Here is a 16,047-nt window from a genome sequence, read left to right on the forward strand (position 1 = left end):
TATAAAATGTTCTCTATATACAGCGTTTTTCAAAATTCTACACGTAAACTAGAATATATAGCAACTTAATTTAAGTTATATAAATAACTTAAGACTTATAAATTAATTGGACGACTCAACAATATAATGATTGAAATAAATCTTGTTATTTAGTTATAGTATCTATTGTTCTTTATTATAAAATAACACACACATTACACATTACTTATATTTTATAATTAATGTTATATTACAAAAAGAATAGCGTCCTCGGATGAATAAGGTAAGCTGGATCAAGAAACCGGGAAGTTAGAAACTGAACCTTTAAACTTTGCGAAAGCGCAACGATTTTTACGCGACGCTCGTAAACCAACTTTTAACAAATTCTATCAAGATTGAGCTTTCTAAACTCGCTTTATAGTCTCGCTCTTCAAAGACATCCTAAATATCTGAAATCTATTTTATATTAATAATTCCCGCGATCCAATGGTTTATTTTATAACATGGGACAACTTTTATTATATTTGATAAAGTTTTAAATTTCTAGTATATATATACAACGCTATATTACCTACAATTAATTACAATCAAGGCAAAGGCATGCAATATTTCCTTCCTTTTTATCCTTCCAATTAAATTCTCGACAGATATAACGAACAAGAGTAGTAAAATTGATTGTAAAATTCATGAAGTTATTGAGACGAAGTTACACATAATTACATTTATACATACGATCACGTGCCTGAGCTTAATCAATACAATGTTTAACTTATTGAATCACATTCGAACCGGAGAGAGATCGCGGTGTTGCACAAAAATAACTCATCACTGTATTTCAATGAACAATCAGCGAGATTGTTTCGCGTGGTCGATGAAAGCTCGCGCCGCGCCGCGCCGCGCGCCGGTCGGTCCGATACGAGACTCCGATACGAGGTAGAAACGGAACGACGGTCGGATGCACGTGAATATAAACCCGTCTACGGCTTCGATGACCTCGTCTTGCTTTGATAAATCCCTCGACGATATCGGTGCCGATTTTCCGAAGCGTCTCCAAATTGCGATTTACACGAGGAAAACGCATCCAACCACAAGCGGCGCGCTTATTTTTGCGTGCGCCACCGATGTCAGACGATTCGTTGCGCACCATAGGACGCTTGCTGCCAACGGCACTTCGTTGCTCGCCGTAGTACGAAATAATTTACTCCTGATGGACGGCGCGGAAAATCCAATCGCTCGGATAATTGAATTGTCGGGCCGATCGGAGAGAATCTCCTGCAACCTTTCGCAAGATCGAGCTTCACTCTTTTTTTGTTGGTGCGCGCATCATCGTCCGGACGGCTCCGGCCATGGCAGCCGTTCCTTAAAACGAGACTTCCGCGGTAGAATTTCCGCCTGACGAATCTCGATATATGACAGACACATGTCACCGAGAATTCACAAAAGATACGAGGTCGTTTTACCTTGAACTTTTCTCCCTTTGAATCTTATTAGGCCAATGTGCCCGAGTTTTTAGAATAAGATCACACGTTATTTATGGAAGCTCGTTTAACGATTAAACGTGAATCCTCATCCAGCCGCTTTAGGTTGGAAGATAGCATTGGAAGTTGTTGAGAGAATGATAATTGTAATTGTAACTCTACAGAAATCGTATCGTTACGCGCACTATAATTTGAAAAAAACATTCCTACCTATGTTTCACATTCATAACATTGCAAATCCAACTGATGTTATTTTTACACGCATAAACGTCTAAAAATGATACATTAGATTAAAGCTCTTTTTACATATTTCTTTATGTGTTAAATTACATCATTTAACACGTTTAATCGTATAAATTACAAGTTAATACGTTAAATGACGTGATTTGAAACGGTAAAAAATGTGTAAGTAGAGCTTCATCTAAAATAACACACTTGTAGTGAAACTTTATAAATATAAAAACGTCGTGTGATATAACGTAACAACTGCAACGTGATACAAAAGTTTTCAATTATTAAAAAAAATTGAGCGATAATGCGAAACGCGAAGGATAGAATTTGTCGAAGATATCGTCGTTTATTGTCCATTATCCAGAATCCTGTTCGGCAAAGCGCGTGCAAAACGATTTCATACGGAAGCACAAACTGGGTCGGAAGTATTGTAAAAGTTGTGTAATTGCGACTCGGTTGGGATAACCGATTCGAAGGGAGAGACTTCGGCGAGACTCTCCAGCTAGTTTCGCGCGCTAGAGCAGCCATAGAGTCGCAAACTTCTTCCAAACTGAGGCTTTCCAAGGCTCTTTCCAATCCGAAATAACATCCGCTGGTCACATCGGTGTGTAACACGTATCACCACGCCCATTAATTTTGCACGGCCGTGATCGAATGTTTGGCGTATAGTTAAACGTTTTGCAAAAACCATCGCAATACCAGGCATCCGCATTCTTCGAATATTCGCGCGTTATATATGCATCATGATATCCTGAATGTACTTCTCTCTATCTTTTCTTTTCGTACCTTTTAATTAAAATATAAACGCATCTTATGGCACATAATTGGCGTGTTTCAGAGCTCATCAATTTTTGAGAAGGCAAGTGAATTTCACTGCCTCTTTGCTGCTTTTGCTTCTTTTTCATCCTCTCGCTATGCACTTGCGCCATGAAAAACTTATCTCGACAATAGCACATTTTCTCAAAATATCAGCTAAAATGTTGAGGTGATTGGATAAATAATATTGTGTAATTTTATTTCTTATTTGTCTTTGAAGGAAAAAGAAAATTATAACACGTATCTCAAGTTTGTTTCAATACATGTAACAGTTATCATGGAGATCATTTTGGCACATTGTCTATTAACGATTAACAATTATATAAATAATTTTATTTATTTATTTTATTTATTATTTATTGATATTAATACTTTCACAAAGGATGAAAGAAATCATGACATTCTCGTTTCAAAGTTTGCGCCAATACACAAAAAATTACCTTTTTTATATTTACTGGTTATGAATAAAAATTACGCGAAATTTATTTTATGGGCGTTGAACATATTACATTGTTTGCGTGTACGTATCTATCTTTCAATTCTCAATAGATATTTTAATTTATAATAATTTTATAATTTACGCAATATCTAATATGTATATGCATAACAAGCTAAAAAAACAAAACTAGTTGGACAGTGAAAAATTAATATTAGCTAACCTACAAAAATTAATAACAGAAAAATGATTGGCACATGCATATTATATTGCATATTATATGTAAAAATTATTCCAAAATTAATAAAAATATATGGTAGGGGAGACCGGGGCTAAGCCGACAGCGGGGCGAACTTGACACTAGGCTTTTTGCCAATTTAATCTATCGTAGAAACTTGCCTTTGTCTTTATGTGCCAGTATTATCAACGGAATTTGGTAACATTCTGAGTTATAGTGTAATTTTTAACGCGACATAAGTGTTTTTGATAGTGAAAAGTAATTTTTCTAATCTCTCGAAAATGTCTACTCTTTCATCGAGCTTTACTCTTGCGAATCTACCGCTAAGTGATTTTGATGGGAAATTCGATGCTTTATACGAATCCGATAATAATTTTTGCATATTTTCAAAATCTATATATTTTTGGAGTAACAAAAGTAAAAAACGACGTTCGGGGCTAAGTCGACACGACGCCACCGGGGCAAAGACGACACTAAAAGTGACATTATCGCAAAAAAGGTCACTGTTTCGTCCGATTCCGATGACGATTTAAGAAACATCTGTTGCGTGTGTTCGGAAAACATTTCATTAGCTTCTAATAACAAACAATGGATCTTATGCAACCGTATGGCTCATGACGAATGTGTGCGCACATCTGATCGCGAGTTTACGTGTATAAATTGTTTTTCAGACAGTTCAGAAAAAGATAATTAAAAGTTTAATCTTTTTTTTTCTCATTATTTTAAATAATTGTTTACTTTATTCCGACTTTTTGTTTCTAATACACAATGTCTTTTCATTTGATAAACAATGTATTTTTATTTTTAAACAATAAAAAAATAAGTTCCAGATCAAATTGTGTCGATCAAACAAAGTGTTGAGTTTGCCCCGGCGGGGTGTCGAGTTCGCCCCGTCATTTTTCAATTCGAAAATTTGTCTTCGCGTCACTTTTCCTTTCCTGGCGGCAAAACAAAGCGACGTACAGCAAAACATCCTCAATCAATTTTGTACCTGAAGAAACACTCTTTAAATATATATCATTGAATTTGCCTAAAAATTTTAATTAAATATTAAAAATTGCCTTTGAAAAAATAGTGTCGGCTTAGCCCCGGTCTCCCCTATCTATTGTAAATATTGCATAATTTAATGAGAAATTTTGACTGATTATATCATTAAAAATGTATTGAACTTTTGTTACCGTATTGTATTACTAAGTGTATATTTTTATTTCCATTTTCTCACTGATTTTTTATCAAGAAATATTGAATAACAGCGTGTTGAAAATGTCGCGTGGATCACGCGAATATCGTAATTTATTTGATCACAAAGCAGCGAGAATAATACCATTCACTACTCTAAACGTCGAATTTAACGCCCAGCCCGTTTAATTAAAATTTAAAACACCTTTCTATGCGTTTTGATTGCACATGCAAATTATGTTATCGCGCGCGCAGGTTGCTGTCAACATATTTTGCCTGTGTATATTATTATTTCAAAACTATGCTACACATACGTTACACATACTTCTTTGCAAGGCTCATTATGTATCAACTTTAATGTCATTCATATTAATCCGAATTAAATCGCTAACAGCAATCTATCGCGGTAATTATATTTACTTTTCCAATGACTGTCGAGTATTATTATACCGTGTATATCCTTATCGGACAAACATAACGGAGAACAAAGATTGCTGATTCGCGGAAAGTGTTCCTGATCAAATAAAAGATAGTTCTCTGATTTACATTGAGCATGCAGGTGAATACTTCAGCTTTGCTACCTAAGCTAACTTAAAATTAACGTAGAGCTTAATATGCGAGCAGCCTCATTATTTGGCCATGTGTAATTTTATTAATTATTTATCTTTCGACACGCAGATTTCTCTCTCTCTCTCTCTCTCTCTCTCTCTCTCTCTCTCTCTCTCTCTCTCTCTCTCTCTCTCTCTCTCTCTCTCTCTCTCTCTCTCTCTCTCTCTCTCTCTCTCTCTCTCTCTCTCTCTCTTAAATATTTTTATTTTAGCTCATTGCTCCGCAATTACGACTACCTTTTATCCTAACTACGTGAAGCACACATAAATAGGTTAATAATAAAACTCGACTCGACAACACTTACGCTTGCGTATCTCAACTATGCGCAACAGCAAAAATAGAATTTATTGCGACATTTATAACTTTGCTTTTAGGGATACTGTCACCAATGACATTCTAGATTTAAACGACGCTAGAAGTATAGTGTGACGCAAATGGAATTTTAAACTGCAATTCTGTGGTATAAGATATTGACTATAATGTCATGCACGTGTAATGTGATACTTGATGTATATTTTTGTCGCTTATTGATGTGTACAAAGTATGTGAGAAGACAATATTTTATATATGTATATATATATATATATATATATATATATATATATATATATATATATACAACTTTAGCTTCAAACAATATTCCTAAAAAATATCTCTTTTGCTTGTTCCTGACCATCGATTTATTATGGTTAAATTAGTGTAATGCAATTTGGTCATTGCAAACACGAGTGTGATAATCCTTCGCGTTTCCACCACAGATTGTAGTCATTGTTATATAGTTAAATAGTTTACTTATACATTTATGAACCGTTCAATATATACATATAGGTATGTTATATGTATTTACGCAAATTCTGGGCGCTTTAATATTAACTACTGGTTCAAAGTGAACTTTCCAATTCAGCATCCAGTCAAGTTAATCTCTCTGTTGTTACATCATAAAAAGAATAATAATCGTCTAATGCATTTTACCCATGATAATGCAATTGCATCAATTATTACTTGAGTTCGTCCGTTATACGAAATACATACGTTATTGTATAAGTTGTCACGCAGCAGATTTAATTAAAATATGCTTTAATCACGACTTTGTTTGATAACTAATCGTGTGTGCTGCTTTAAATTTTATGATAAAATTATTAATGCTAATCTAAATTCATTTATTCAATGAGGTTTTTTATAATGCACATTGATATGTGTCATCACATTGTGTATTTATTCTTTAAAAAGGAGAAATTAAAGAACTATATTCGTGCTTGTAACATATTAAATCGACATCTGTCTTTAAAAATTTATTTCGTTTTTTGATTCAAATGATTTAATGAAGATAATAAGATAAAAATCATTCGTGTTTTGTTCTCATCTCGTTCTCGTAAGATATCTTACGATCTTGATCTTACTACAAAATGGGAATGTAAGACGCATATATATCAGCATTACGTCGCACATTAACTTAAAATAAAAAATGTAACATATTTCTAAATATATTTAATTTGTTTAATAGCCTATCGTAAATAAAATGTGCTCTTTTTACAAGAATTTATTATTTTATTGTCTGCGAAATAAATTGTTCTAAGTTTAGTAAATGAATGGAAGGGTAAAAATTACATTTCTCAAACGTGCAAAGAAAATGTCTCAAGTATAACAAAAGTATTTTTGCATGTACCGTAATAATAAATGTAATCTGGTATAATTTCAGAATCATAGAGAACTATGAAAACGTTGCGCATGAGTAAATTATGCTCATTATTTATTCACGCTGGTTTCAAAAATATTTTGATACGATATACCTTGTTACAGAAAACTGTTTGATTTCTTTATTTTTAGTTTATTTTAAGCATTATTCATTTAACCTTTATAAACATTTATATATAAACGTTGTGACAGATAAAATATATAAATGCGAAATAATATCATTGTTGTATGTTACAGTACTAATCTTATCATCTATAATTAAAAGGACGATATTTCCACTTCATAAGATATCTGAGACTTTAATTCATTGACCAAATTAAATCGCAGCATTGACGAACCAACGGAAACGAATCCAATTTCAGTAAAAAGAAATTCCGAGAGATATCACGTAGAAAAGAGAGAGAGAGAGAGAGAGAGAGAGAGAGAGAGAGAGAGAAAGCTCTCCGTGACATTTCCCAGAATAAATACACCGGATACAAACAAATTGTCCTCGACATCGTACATTTTTTTACGCGCACCGGGTTTCTTTCCATTTCGGGAAATGGTTTTTCAGATTTTTTCCCTCAGATATATTATCTTTACGAATGAGCGTTGTATACATTCGCGATCTTTCAAACTCCTCTTTTACGAGCGCCCTTAATAAACTTATGACCCGCGCGCTTTTATCGCTGACTTCACGTTAATGTGAATATCCTGGGGGCAGTAAGTGGGGCGTAAAATTTCCGCAATCACCGTTCCCATCTTCATTGTTCCAATATTGAATTATATACAAAGAAAAAACGCTTATAGCATAATATAATATTAATACAAATATGAACAATAATTTATAGTGACTAAGGATCGCATGAATTCATTTAGAAGTTGATAATTCTAATAAAAACATTATATTTGTTTCAAAATCAATATGAAAGGCAATTAGCAATACTATTTTATTGAAAATATATATTTGACAATTCTCATTATTTGTTGAGATTGTAGATTTAAACGCTATATGTTAATTGAACGTTATATATTTTAATATCATATTATGTGGATCAATTTTTTGCAGTATAACACACAATGTACTGCATTATAATATTATTTTCAATATCCTTAGGATAGTATGATCTCCAGCGATTGCTAATGTATAGGTGTTTCCGAGCGTAAATACTATACTCATCAATAACAGGCCATTAATTATCACATCGGAAAACAGATAATCGCATGAGAGAACATCCTCCAGCGATATATTGCACATGGATTTTACTATGCTTTTTTGCGTTATCGGTAACATAGTTACTTTATTTACATAATCAAATGTAAATACCTTTCTTTGTATTGTCAATTTGATTCAAACTTGATCGTTGAATTTAAATTTGCGTAAATTGTACATCAATAATTTTTATGTAATAAGTGTAATAAGTAGACCTTTATATAAAACTCTCTTTCCACTTACCTCGAACGGAATAGTAATTATCTCAATTTTGCTCTATCCGGCACACAGTCTATATGCTTGACCCATTTCTTTTATTTTAGACTCACCTTTATGGAGAACAGGCGGTTTTGCGGACCCATGATATAAGCTACCTAACTATCGAATGCAAACTTGATATGCGTCGCTAGCACGAAAATACTTGGAAAAGTCGTAAAACGATATATCTAACATAAGCGGAGAAAATACGAGGCTTAGCCTCTAGAAAATATCAGGCGCGATATCAGTATACTGTTACCAGTACACGGACGCAAAATCAATTTTGTTTAAAAACGGGACGATGATAGCTACACGATACTCGATATTACATGAATATACGGGAACTTTACCGAAACGATAATAAAAGCGTAGATAAGACAAAGCTTTTTAGAAAATAAGGGAGGAAGGTCTTCTTGCGTAATTCTAATTAAAATATTGCGGTTGTTTGAGAATACGTGGCTCATTAATGGTGCTGTGCATTAGCAGACGTTAAGTAAAATAGAAATTGAGAAGATATAGCGCTTGTACATTAAGGGTTTAGCTATACACTTGACGTGGTTGTGTAACGAAGACTGGTAATTTTAATGCAAAGCGGTTTCGTAACGATAGTTATTATTTCTAAAATGCAAACTGTAACTCTGTTCAGTCCTTGACAAGCGTACAAAAGCAAACGATAATAATGGAAATATACAACAATATACAACGTAAATTAAATTGACAATTGCGATTATTACGATTTCAGTTAACCACCGTTAATTATACATGTATTCTACACACATATTACGACAAAAAAGCTTTTTGCCATAATATGTGTGTAATATATATGTAACGTATAATTATATGTGTTAAAGTTTCTATTACGACAAAAAGAGAATTCTGAAAAGAATAGAATTTTTAATACATTTAATTTGGTTTCAGTTTGATATACAATTTCTATAATCTAATTTTATAATAAATGCGATACCCCAACAATCTCTCTCTCTCTCTCTCTCTCTCTCTCTCTCTCTCTCTCTCTCTCTCTCTCTCTCTCTCTCTCTCTCTCTCTCTCTCTCTCTCTCTCTCTCTCTCTCTCTCTCTCTCTCTCTCCCTCCTCTCTCTCTCTCTCTCTCTCCCTCTCTCTCTTCTCTCTCCTCTCTCTTCAGTCTCTCTCCTCATTCTCTCTCTCTCTCTCTCTCAAGTTCTCTCTCTCACGCGCTCATCTCTCTCTTCGTGGAATAGTCGCTATTCTGTGTAATTCGGTGACAAGCATTTTTGGAAGTTCGGCTATGCTCTTGGAGTTGTTTTGATGAGTGCCTTCTTCCACTTCTTCCACTTCTTCTGCGCATGCGCTGCCTTGCTGATCTACTCTTTCTTGCACTCTGCTGTTCTTGGGACTGCGCATTGGCTGGACTGTTTGTCACTGACTGAGTAGCACTTTTGGTGATCGGAGTGTACTTGTCCTGTTGGCTGTGCTGCACTGCCTGCTCTGCTGTATCTAATCGGAAGTTGGGACGCCTGTTTAGATTACTAGTGTTTTTCTAATAGACCACTGCCGTGATACGCATTGCAACTGTGACGGGGTGTAAAGTGACACGTTATTATTTATAGAAACCGACTATTTTCTGAGAACTCATGCAGTGTGTATGCACCAGATGTACTAAAGTAATCGCGGGTCAGTCTATTGTTTGCGGTGAGTGTGGTAGAACATTTCATCCGGGTTGTGTTAAGGCATATACCGTTACTAAATCTGCTAGTGATTGTTGCAAAAGATTAAGAATGCCACTAGCACCTAGGGATAATCAGAGCTCACAATATAGTTCTACCTCACCTAATATGAGTGATGTTATGCTCTCCCGCACTCAGGATCAAACTCAGACTGAAACAAACAATCTTTTGCGTCAATTAATCGATAATTTAAGGGAATCTGACACCAGAATGACGATTTTCATTGAGAATCAGCAACGAACCAATAAAGAAATCAATGACAAACTCAATCAGTTAAATCGTATTGCGGAAACGGTGGATCGGAACTGTCAGCGTATTGCCAAATTAGAAAGAGAGAGTGAGACACTGGTGCGTGAAATCGAGACTTTAAAGACTACTCTGTCAGTATCTCCGTCTTGCGATAATGATTGCAATAAGGTTATGGTGTCCGGTATACCGAGAGCATCAACGGTCATGCCTGATGTGATAGTTCGTAATGTATTTGATGCCCTCGATATTCCTGATTTATCCAGTCACATTCTTGATATTCGAACTGTTGCAAGGAAGCCTCTGGGGCCTGCGGAGAGTCCCTCGATCTCTTACAATACGAACTCGCTTATTGTTACGCTAACTTCTAGAGCTGTTCGCGACGTGGTCATTGCTAAAAAGCGAGCTAAACGTGTACTTAGACAGAGCGAGGTGTGCGGGGGCAGTTCCGATCGCAATATACATGTAAATGAGTTCTTGTCTAGGGCTACATACGATCTTCTGCAGCAAGCGAAATGTGCTGCAAGAGAAAAATTATATAAGTATGTCTGGGTAAGAGATGGTCGCATATGCGTCAGGCGTGCGAATGGCGATCCTATTATCTTTATTGACAATGTTTCTGATCTCGTTAAACTTATTTGACCAATCAGACCTAATACATTAAGTGTCGATTGTTCTAATGGCGGGCTATTGCACTTTCATGTAGCGCAATTTAATGCAAATTCCCTTCGTGGACACATAGAATTTATTCGTTTACATTTTAATACTGGTTTCCATCACATTATTTCTGTATCAGAAACGTGGCTCAATGAAAGTGTATCCGATCAACTTGTAGCCCTGGAGGATTATTTTTTGATTCGGCATGACAGAGTTGGTCGTATGGGAGGAGGGGTAGCATGCTATGTACACAAATCACTTAAGCTAAATCTTATTACTACCTCTGCTAATACCTGTAACAATGCGCCGGAATATCTTATCTTTGAGGTACGTCTGCCGCATGGCGAATCAGTTCTATTCGCGTCTATTTATAGAAGACCTAAAGGCCTGCTCTTGCATGACTTCGTTGAGTCGTTTACTAGTCATTCACATCTTTATAAAAACATTATTATTAGTGGAGATTTAAATTGTAATCTGTCGTCGTCTAATTATGAATCGAATTATTTGCGTGAACTTATGTATAGCTTGTCGTTGCATATTGTAGATTCTGAACCTACTTATCATACTGCGACTTCAGACTCATGGCTTGATGTTTTGGTTGTGGATGATGCTGACAAAGTTTTATCTTTTACTAAATCTCAGAGTCCTTTTATTGCGGGCCATGATCTAATCGAATTGTCCTTGTCACTGGGCTCAGGACCGATATCTAAGCGCTCTATAACTCGACGTAACTACGGAGGCATTGATCATACTGAGTTCTTGGATTACCTCAGGTCCATTGCTGGTGTGGTGCAGACTGCTATTGGTGATGGATCTGAGGTTAACGTCGACAGATTCTATGATGTTCTGTCTGGAGGCTTACTTGAGGCACTCGACAAATTTGCTCCTAATCGTGTGTTAGTCATTAAAAGGCCTCCAGTACGGTGGCTTACTACTGATATTAAAACTCGTATCCATACTCGAAATCAGCTATTTAAGCAGGCAAAAAGATCAAATAATCTTCTTGACTATGCTACTTACAGACTTTTTCGTAATCAGCTGAACGTAGATATCAAACGAGCCAAAAGTCAATTTCATTTTGACATTCTTAAAAACATCGCAGACCCCGCGAAACTTTGGAGAGAACTTGCTTTACTTGGTCTTGTCAAATCTACTTTGGTTTCTCCACTTCACTTTTTCACTCCTGATCAATTAAACTTATTTTATGTATCAGTTTCTGAAACTCAGTCACCCAGCTCATATGATGACTTTATCTCTGCTATTAATTCGGTTACTCGTCCCTCACATTATCCTGAGTTTGTATTCTCTGCTATAACACCTGACATTGTCCTCCGGCTTATTTCTGAGCAACCTCGTCATTCTTATTCATCAGGGTCTGATGGCATACCGCTTTATATTCTTCATATGGCTTGGCCTATTATATCATCGTGTCTAACAGCTTTATTCAATCGCTCATTAGAGACTTCTTCGTTTCCGTCCCAGTGGAAGCGAGCGCTTATCCGCCCTCTGTCTAAGATACGTATCCCTTTGTCCCCGTCTGATACCAGACCGATAGCCAATCTGCCAGAACTATCTAAATTATTAGAAAGAATTGTAGCTTCACAGATTTCAGATTACTTAACCAAATATAATCTTATGAACCCTAGACAGTCTGCGTATCGCTCGGGCCACAACACCCAGTCTGCGCTTCTGCGTATTTGTGATGATATTAAGAAGGCAATCGACAATGGTCTTCTCGTGATCATGATTCTCTTTGATTTCAGTAAGGCGTTTGATACGGTCCCGCATCTTCGACTTCTTATTAAACTCAAGATCTTAGGATTCTCAGACTCAGTTCTTTTATGGTTATATTCATATCTTACAGGCCGTTCTCAGTCTGTGGTGGATGATGCGGGATGTCTTTCGGCTTGGTTGTTGATGCTTAGTGGTGTGCCTCAGGGATCTGTACTTGGTCCTCCATTGTTCTCCCTCTACATCAACGATATTGGTAAAGTCTTGAACTACTCTGAGCATATGATCTTTGCTGATGATATCCAGATATATCGCCTAAGTCTACTCTCCGATCTACTTCACAATCTTAAGCTAATCTCTCAGGATGCTAATGCCATCTTTAATTATGCAAAGGAGAATGGTCTTAATCTGAATCCTGCTAAGTCTAAGGTGATTATATTTGGCAGCAGGGCCAATGTTGGCAATATAGATCTCAATCTTCTTCCACCGATAATGGTTAATCAGATACCCTTACCATATGTGAGTGAGGTGAAGAACTTGGGAGTCTTTTTCGAGTCTGATCTATCTTGGAGAAAACATATCTTATTTGTCTCGCAGAAGGTCCATGGTGCTTTATACAAGTTAAGATTTAACCGGAATTCTCTCTCCACTGAGTTGAGGATCAAGCTTGTTATGACTCTGGTTCTACCCCATATTGATTATTGCTGTTTGGTTTATCATGGCCTGAGTGGTGATTTGAATAGTAAATTGCAGAGACTGGTTAACTGTTGTGTCAGATTCATCTACAACTTGCGGCGTGATGAGCATATAACGCCGTTTCGACGTCGCCTCGGATGGCTTTCAGTGGAGAACAGAAGACTGTATTTTATCGGGTGTCAAATGTATCGTATTGTTTACATGAATTCGCCTGTGTATTTACGTGAACTTTTCACCCCACTTGATCCACTACTAAGAAGATCTGACAGACTGACCACTTCTTCTCATGTTTTCCACATTCCCTTACATAGAACAACTACCTACAGGAACTCCTTCCATCTTTCGTCCATCTATTTTTGGCATGCTCTTCCTGTTCAAATTACATCGGCGTCTTCGTTTTCAATCTTTAAAAGTCTTCTTCGTGCTCATCTGTTCTCTTCTGAATTTGAGTGTTAGTTCGTGTACTGGTCGGGTCGTACTTGCTGGGTTTAGTATTAGGGTTAGTTTTAGTTTTAGTTTTATTTTTAGTTTTTTTTTTAAGTTAATTTTAAGTATCATTATGTTACTCACTTAGTGATGTATGCGGAAGTAATGCTTATATTTTTTTGTAGTTTGTTTACTGTTCTTGCCCTTTAGCTTATGCTCGGGCATATAAATATATCAATCAATCAATCAATCTCTCTCTCTCTCTCTCTCTCTCTCTCTCTCTCTCTCTCTCTCTCTCTCTCTCTCTCTCTCTCTCTCTAGTCGATTCCTCATGGCTGAGGGTAGTGATCAAATCTCAAATGGTCTACTTAGTCTACTATCTCCTTCCACTGGGAGCGGTCCTCTGCCCTTCTCAGATTTGACTGGAACCGTTCTGTCGTGACCTTTTGTATCTGGTCCGTCCAGCGCGTAGGTGAACGTCCCCTTTGCAACCTGCCACATTTCCAGACACAATCAATCTCTCCAAGTTATTCTCTCCTCGTCGTGTGATGTGTCCAAAGAATTGCAAGGTTCTCCTCAGGCATGCACGCAGCCGAGAGCCTGGTCTTGATCTTCAGTTCGCGGAGAATGAATTCATTTGTCCTGTGGGCCGTCCACGGGACACGGAGCAGGATCGACGCCTCCAACTTCACATCTCAAAAGCGTCGATCCTCTTCCTGTCTGACGCTTTTATTTGTCCACGTCTCAGCCCCATAGATGAATACGGCGAACACGAGCACGCGCATAAGCTTCACTTTAGTGGTCCTAGATATAGTTCGGCTCCTCCAGATTCCAGTTAAACGGCTAGCCGCAACTCTTGCCCATCGCTATCCTTCTTCTAATTTCGGCCTCGCAGGTGCCATTATTATTAGTGATGAGCGAGCCCAAGTAAACAAACTCCTCGACGGTTTCCAGATTGTCCAATAATGGACCCGTCAGTCGCAGCAACTGTGAGCGGTCGATTGTCACAATCTTAGTTTTCTGCGTATTAACTTTGAGTCCAAACTTACTGCTTTCGCTCTTAACATGATGTAGCAGGTTGATCATTTCCTGCTCTGTTGCCGCAATCAGAGTGGTATCATCCGCTTATCTCAGGTTCGATATTTTTTTACCCGCAATAGCTATTCCGTCTTTCCAACCTTCCAATGCTCTTTTTATTATGAATTCCCTGTAGATGTTGAACAACCTTGGCGACAGTATACATCCCTGGCGCACTCCTCTTTCAGTTTTAAAGGGAGATGAGTCATCCGACTCAAGGCACACTCTTGTCAAGTTTGCCTCATAAAGATTTTTTATTAAGAGCACCACCCTGGCAGGAAGCACATGTCATTTTGACGTCAATTGACGTCAAAATGACATGTGATTCCTACCTGGGCAGGTGCTTTGGGATTCCCATTTCAACCATGACCTTCCACAGCCGCGATCAATCCACACGGTCAAACGCCTTCCAATAATCTAGGAAGCATATGATCATGGGTATCCCAAACTCGCGTCCTTTTTCAACAAATTGACGCAAGTTGAAAATTTGTTCTCTTGTACCCTTGCCTTTAACAAATCCCGCTTGCTCCTGAGGAATCTGTCGATCAAGATATGGTTGAATACGTCGCTGAAGTATTCTTAAAAGAATTTTACTAGGATGCGAGACTAAGGATATCGTATACGATAATTGCTGCATTTCGTGGTTAGATCCTTTTTGTGGATTGGGATGAAGAGTGACGTCGCCCAATCAACTGACCATTTTCCAGCTTTCCACACACTGTTGCAGAGCATTGTCAGCACTCGAATTCCTTCCTCTCTCAGTTTCTGTAACAGTTCCCCCGAGATACCATCATACTCCGACGCTTTGTCTTTCTTTAGGGCTGAAATTGCTTCCTAGACCTCCAATAGTAAAACGTCAGGTTCGGGCTCTGAGTCATTCAAGTCCACCACTACATCTCCATCTTGTGCTGGTTCTTTTTTATACAGCGCGGTGCAATAATTTTTCCAAGTTTTTAAAACTTTCTTTACCTCAAACTCGATACGCCCGTTTTCTACCGTCCAGTTTCTTGGTTTGAATTCATTTGCCAGAAGCTTAACTTTTCAAAGAGATCTCTTGTTTCATTCCGGTGTTCGTGTCTCTCAATTTCCAGGCAGAACTCAGCTATATAGTTCTCTTTATCGTTGCCGTTGAACCTCCTTGAACAGTTGTCTGTACAAAGCCCATCCTTCCGGGACCCCTCTAAATGCCTTCCTTTGTTCGATCACTCTCGCTAATCCATGGTTTCCGGATAACACTTCTTGGCTGATGACATTAAGCAGCTGTATGTTGTATCGCTGATTTTATTGTATTCCATGCTGTATCAATAATATCCCTAGGGATCAGGGTGTTATATGTGGGCAGAGCATCTCCTATGCGGTCCTTAAACAGCTTTAATTCCGCGTCCGTCATCTTAGTTGG

General features: G+C 37.3%; 1 protein-coding gene across 1 annotated transcript in view; it reads left to right on the forward strand.

Annotated features, from left to right (window-relative positions):
• Positions 1-16,047, forward strand: part of Nckx30c (solute carrier family 24 member Nckx30C) — a 102,346-nt gene that overhangs the window by 13,534 nt on the left and 72,765 nt on the right. The gene's annotated exons all lie outside the window — the stretch shown is intronic.

Source organism: Temnothorax longispinosus, chromosome 2 (assembly GCF_030848805.1).
Source record: "Temnothorax longispinosus isolate EJ_2023e chromosome 2, Tlon_JGU_v1, whole genome shotgun sequence".
NCBI lineage: Eukaryota > Metazoa > Arthropoda > Insecta > Hymenoptera > Formicidae > Temnothorax > Temnothorax longispinosus.